This window comes from Cavia porcellus, unplaced genomic scaffold, assembly GCF_034190915.1.
Source record: "Cavia porcellus strain 051 isolate PalLab524CR breed Dunkin Hartley unplaced genomic scaffold, mCavPor4.1 scaffold_1, whole genome shotgun sequence".
Lineage (NCBI taxonomy): Eukaryota > Metazoa > Chordata > Mammalia > Rodentia > Caviidae > Cavia > Cavia porcellus.
In genome coordinates, this window is record NW_026947484.1 from 235,913,200 (window position 1) to 235,919,199 (window position 6,000).

Below are 6,000 nucleotides of genomic sequence, written 5' to 3' on the forward strand. Positions count from 1 at the left end.
TCTTTCAAGCTAGTTGGTAAACAGGTTGGAGAAGCATGGCAAAATATATGTGTCACCTGGGAAGTCCAGAGGCCCAGCAAACACAGTGCCCCTCTCAGGGAAACGTGTGCAGAATGCTATTACCTGCTCTTCCCTGTGTACCGGCTGTGCTAATATGACTTAGACTACTGAGCCTCTAGAACTTTCTCTGAGATGCAGGCCTCCTGCATTTTCTTAGACTTTTCCTCTTCCTTTTACTCTTGTGTTTTACCAAGTCACTGAAGATACTTGATACCTCCAGATCGTCAGATCCTATCATCATGATGCTGTCAACATTGTAAACCAGCATGATGTCCAATGGGATAGAAAAATAGTGTCTCCCGCATTTAACTGCAGGACACAGACAGAAAATGCAATGCTGAGGAAGATGTTGTATTACTGTCATTTTTCTTCCATGTGAAAATAGCATATCCTCTGGTGTTTCCTAATTACTGGCATAGAACACAAGAGAGTTTGTGATCATTGCAATATCTAGGTGCCAGGGAAGACCCCATCTGGAGCAGCATCCCCTCATAAAACTTAATGATCCATAGGTCCATAGATCCACAGAGAACGCTGCTGTTTTCCAAGATCCAGCAATCTTCTGTACTATCCAAAATAAATAGTTAAGAGCAATTTGGTACCACAGAACCCTGCATCCTGCATCTAACAAGCCCCTGGTGGTGACAATGATAGGAGTGATTTCCCTGGGGATGCATGTTATTCTGGCTTCTCTGAGAATGTCTAGTTCAACTCTGCAAAAGTGGAGACGGAGGGCTGGGGACTTAGCTCAGTGGTGTAAGCACCTGCCTGGTCGTGAATTTGATCCTCAGTCCAAAAAAAAAAAAAAAAAGTGGAAATGACTTTGTCTTTGATGGACTTGGCGGCCGTAGGGACTATTGTGAAATAGACTCTGGTCAGATTTCTACTTTTGACCTGACTCTGATGGACCTTCTGCTCTGACCAGTTAGTGGCAGTGTTAAGCATTCTGAGTGATTCATTCTAAATCCATTTCTAATAATCACTAAAAATTGTTCTTTTTTCCAAGTTTCTTCAGAAAAAAGCCACCCATCTGTTTGGGAAAGGGTCGAGGAAACACACTTCTGTACTTGTGGTGCTCCAGGACTGTCCCTCAGGGCCCACACCTCCCTCATAGGGTCTGAGGTCTCGTACTGGATATGGAGCTGTATTAGTGACTTCAATTGGTTATTTATTTTTTTTCTTTCCAGTAGACCTGAAACTGGGTTTTATCTTTTTCTTATTTGTTTTACAGGCAAACAAGATCCCTGTGGGCTAATCTTTCATCTTGGTAGTTAGGTCCTATGATAAAAACAGGCCGGAAGCTTCTAATGGTCCTACTGGTTTTTCTGCCTACCGTGGACAACGGTGCCCCATATTACTCGAGGTAAGTGTAGGCGGTTCACTTCTGCTGGGATCCGTCCACTGTCACGGAAATAAGGGCGCATTTCGGGTGTGCTGCGTCTTCTGCATCTTCTTTGCCTTTAGTCACTGGAGCAGTTTCAAAGGTTCTGGTAATTTCTTTCACCAGAGTTTTGCGGGCCACCGTGGAGACATGAAAACAGGATATAAGAATGTCCTCTAATATTCCTATTTCCAATGTCCTCGAACTCCTTCCCAATATAACACCACATTGCATCTCAGCTTGATCTGCAATGCCCACTACTGAGACCAGGTTTCAGGCAGCTAACCAAGGAAATATTTAGAAACGTTTCCAACTACTCAAGTCAATGCATAGTTTTCAGGAGGAAAAAAACCCATATGCTGATACATACAGCCAAAATCTAAAAGTTTGTTTTTTTCCTACATAGAAAATCCGTTCCCAAGTGTGTTCTCCCACACTGATGTAAACTAGCAAATCTGTGTGTGTGTGTGTGTGTGTGTGTTACTGATTGCACAGTGTGTGCTAATTATGACCTCTCAAGTTACACATTATAATTGCCCCGGGGCATTCTGGTCCATGGCCCTAGTTACGTGTTTGAAGCTAATGAGCAGGGAAACCAGTGCAGGATGAGGATAATTGCTTCCTTCTGCAAGGTTGCAAGACGGGGTCCCTGAGGTGCACCTTCGTGTAAAGCAACAACAGCTCATTAGACATCAGAGGGATTTTTTTTGGCCGGTGACAGAGATTTAGTGAGCTTTGGGGTTGCAGAGTTCCCTCAGTTCTTCTGTTATTAGTCTATGCCGCCATTCCAATTCTTGAACCACGACACTTACCTGATCGAGTCCCTGAATTACACATACGCGACCAGGCAAGGGCTGGATTCAGCTGGCTTTGTAATTTGGCAGCTCATAAAACTTGGCTTCCAGTTATCTCTGCCTCCAATCTGTAAGAAATTGGATTCTTTCAGGACAGTCTTAGAAAGAGCCAGTGTGTTGATCTGCATTATGATCTGAGAATTTGAACACATAAATTCATCATTTATCTTTGTGTGAGCAGATAGGAATCAATAAAAGAAGCGCGTGGGTTTGCAGGAGATAATTGTTGCTTTCAATGTGCGGTGATCCAGGATAATGGTTAACATTTTGCTTTTTACCATTGCATGTCATGAAAATATTACCCTGATATGCTCACAAAACCGTTACTGTTCTTTGTCCTAAATAACCAGCCAGCCAATCTCAGCTTCCCTCCCTCATCCCTTTCTCTAAGGTTCTCTTGCCTACAGCCACTTCCCGCTCAAGGTTCCTTTCCAGATAACAGAAACCAACTCTAGATAACTCAAGCAGAAGAAATACCTTGTGGAACAGCGTAGGAGTACTCATAGAATCAGCTTCGGAAAGTCCAAAACACCAAGATCAAAACCCAGCCAGGAACCAAGAGAAGATGGGAGGCAAAATACCATCAAGATCCAGTTGCCAAAATAATGGCCCTGGCACTGCCACCCTGGATGCTTGCTGTTTCTGCTCTTCTCCTGCCACTGATGGAGGACGCTCTGTCCCACGCATCTGCACCCTCCATTGCTCTCCTGCTCCATCGGAACTATCTTGCACCTGCTGTGTCTTTGCATTACTCCTTCAGCATTCAGAACCCTGAACAGTAGCATCACAGCCTAGATCAGTGCTTGCCCTTGCTAGACAACACCACAGCGAACACCCCTGAGAACATCCCGGGGCAGCCCATCGCCACATTGTTTTGAAATCCTCCAGTTAAGAAGGACATGTAGATTCTAGGCTGTTGCACTGCACTATCCCCAGAAAATGTCCACTATTGTCTTCAAACTGAAAAGATTTAAGACAAATATTGCAAGAAGAAAAACCCTGGGGGCTGGGGATTTAGCTCAGCGGCATCAGTGCCTGCCTTGCAAGCAGGCAGTCGTGAGTTCAATCCCCGGTACCGATAAAAAGGAAAAAGACAAAAAAAAAAAAAAAAAAAAAAAAAAAAAAAAAGAAGAAGAAAAACCCTAAAGTAGCAAAGTAGTTTATTTAGGTTATAATAAGGTTAAAATAAATAAAATTTGTCCATATCTAGGCAGATTTTAAGATGCTAAGAGAACTTGGAAAAAGGAGTGTGAAAAAAACATCAACAAACTTTAAAAATTCGTGAGAAGCTTTAAGGAATCAAAAATTGGGTTGAGCTTGTATGAAGGAAAATAGTAGGTTCTGTTAATTACCAGGTGCTGAGTAGTGACGGGGGATGGAATCACCTGGTTAAACAGGGTTTGTTTGACGCAAACACTTAAACATAATTAAATGGCCACTTGATGTCAGTTTGAATTTATTAAGGACAAATCATAGTAAATATGTTTATTTTTTGATTCAGCTGATGAGTCTATAGAGAATTTGGTAGGCAACACAAGGATATGACAGGATTGAACCTTTATTCTTCAATTGTTAATTTTTTGGTTCTCTGAGAGAGAGTCTCACTGTGTATTCCAGATTGGCCTTGCACTCCCTGTGCAACCCAGGAGCCACCATCCTCCTGCCTTAACCTCCCCAGTCCTGGGATTACAGATGTGTGCCACAACCCCAGCTAGGATTGTGTCTTTATAAATTTAAAAAGTAGCTTATTTCTGTTAGTATATGTTATAGCTTGTGTCTAGATGTCCCCCCAAGCCTCATGTAGTCATCAGTGGGACTTTTCAGAGGTCGTTGTGTCCAGGGTGTGTGATGCTGGGGTTAAGGATGTGAGGCCGGGATCAATCCAATGACTGGTTTTGTATCGTGCTGGGTGTGGATAATGGAAGCCACCCAGAGTGTGGGGAGCCTGTGAGGGGTAAAAAGGAAAAGGTTACTTCACTGCTTCACTGCTGCCTCTGCTCACCGTGGACTGTTTTTTCTCTGACATGCCACCCGGCCTTGCAGCCACCTGATTATGGACTGAAACCTCCCCAAACTGAGCTACAATAAGCCTTTCCCCCTTTAAGTTCGGGTGTTTTGTCTCAGCAATGAGAAAAAAGCAACTAAGACAGTATAAATATGAAACATAAGAATTTTAGAAAGGCAAATAGTAGTTTCTAGTGAGACAAAACCAAACTACTAGCTCTATTTCCTTCTCACTAAAACAAAACAAAACAAAAAGCCTGTTCCATAAAAGGAAGAAGACACATCAGAATGCTCATTCTCAGCTGCACACAGAACATTGTCCAAAATAGATAGCAGACTAGCTCATGGAGCATACTTACGTAAATGCAAAAGAACTGAAATTATCCGGTGCATATTATCAGACCATAGTGCAATGAAATTGGAAATCAGTGAAGACCAGTGGAATAGATTAGAAACTGCAGAAACAACTGCAGACACATTAAGCCACCTTATCTTTGACAAAGGTGCCAAACACATCCACTGGAAAAAAGACAGCCTCTTTAATAAATGGTGTTGGAGAAACTGTCTCTGCACATGCCAAAGATGAAAATTGGATCCATATCTTTCACCATACACTAAACTAAATTTGAAATGGATCAAAGATATAAATATTGAATCAGAGACATTAAATCTGCTGGAAGATAGAATTTATAAAACTCTTGAAGACATTGGTGTAGGCAAAGACTTTATGAATAAAACCCTGATCTCACAGGAACTGTGGTTTCAACTTACTAGAAAGCTTTTTCAGGGCCAGTGATATAGCTCAGTGGCATACATGCCTGCCTAGCAAGCACAAGGTCCTGAGTTTAATAACCTGTACAAAAAAGAAGTGTTTGCACAAAAAAAGAAACCATCAACGGAGTGAAGAGACAACCCACAGTGTGGGAAAAAAATGCTTACCAGCTGTTTCTCAAAGGATTACTGTCAAGAACTCAAAAACACCAGACCTCCCAAATTTAAAGACTCAATGCAAAAATGGGCATCTGAGATGAATACACACTTCTCAGAGAAAGAAATACGAACAGCAAATAAATATATGAAAAATGTTCAACATCATTGGTCATTCCAGAGATGCAAATTAAAAAAACACTGAGATTCCATCTCACCCTAGAAAGAATAGCTACTGTCAAAAGGTCAACCAATAACAAATGCCGGAGGGAATGTGGGTGAAAAGGAACCCTTCTCCGCTGTTGGTGAAAGTGTAGACTAGTTCAACCACTGTGGAAATCAGTGTGCAGATTCCTCAGACAAAGAGGGCTGGAGGTCCCATTTGACCCAGCTGTTCCCCCGCTGGGTATCTTCCCAGAAGAACTGAAAACATTGTCCTACAGTGATAAATACCCATGCTCATGGCTGCACAATTCATAATAGCCAGATCTTGGAAACAGCACAAATGCTCTTCAACCGAGGAGTGGATAGAAAGATGTGGTCTTTTTATACAATGGAGCACTACTTAGCCATAAGAAGGATAAACTGGAGACTTTTATGGGGAAATGGACACAACTGGAGACCATACTCATCAGTGAAATAGGCCAGCTGTACTTATATGAACATTTTGTTGTCTCCCTAGAGAAACTGAAAGAGTAAATAAGATCCAAAATGTAGTGTAGACGTTGTAAAATGGGAGAAAGCTTAAAAAGAAAGAGACACTGGGAGGGGAGG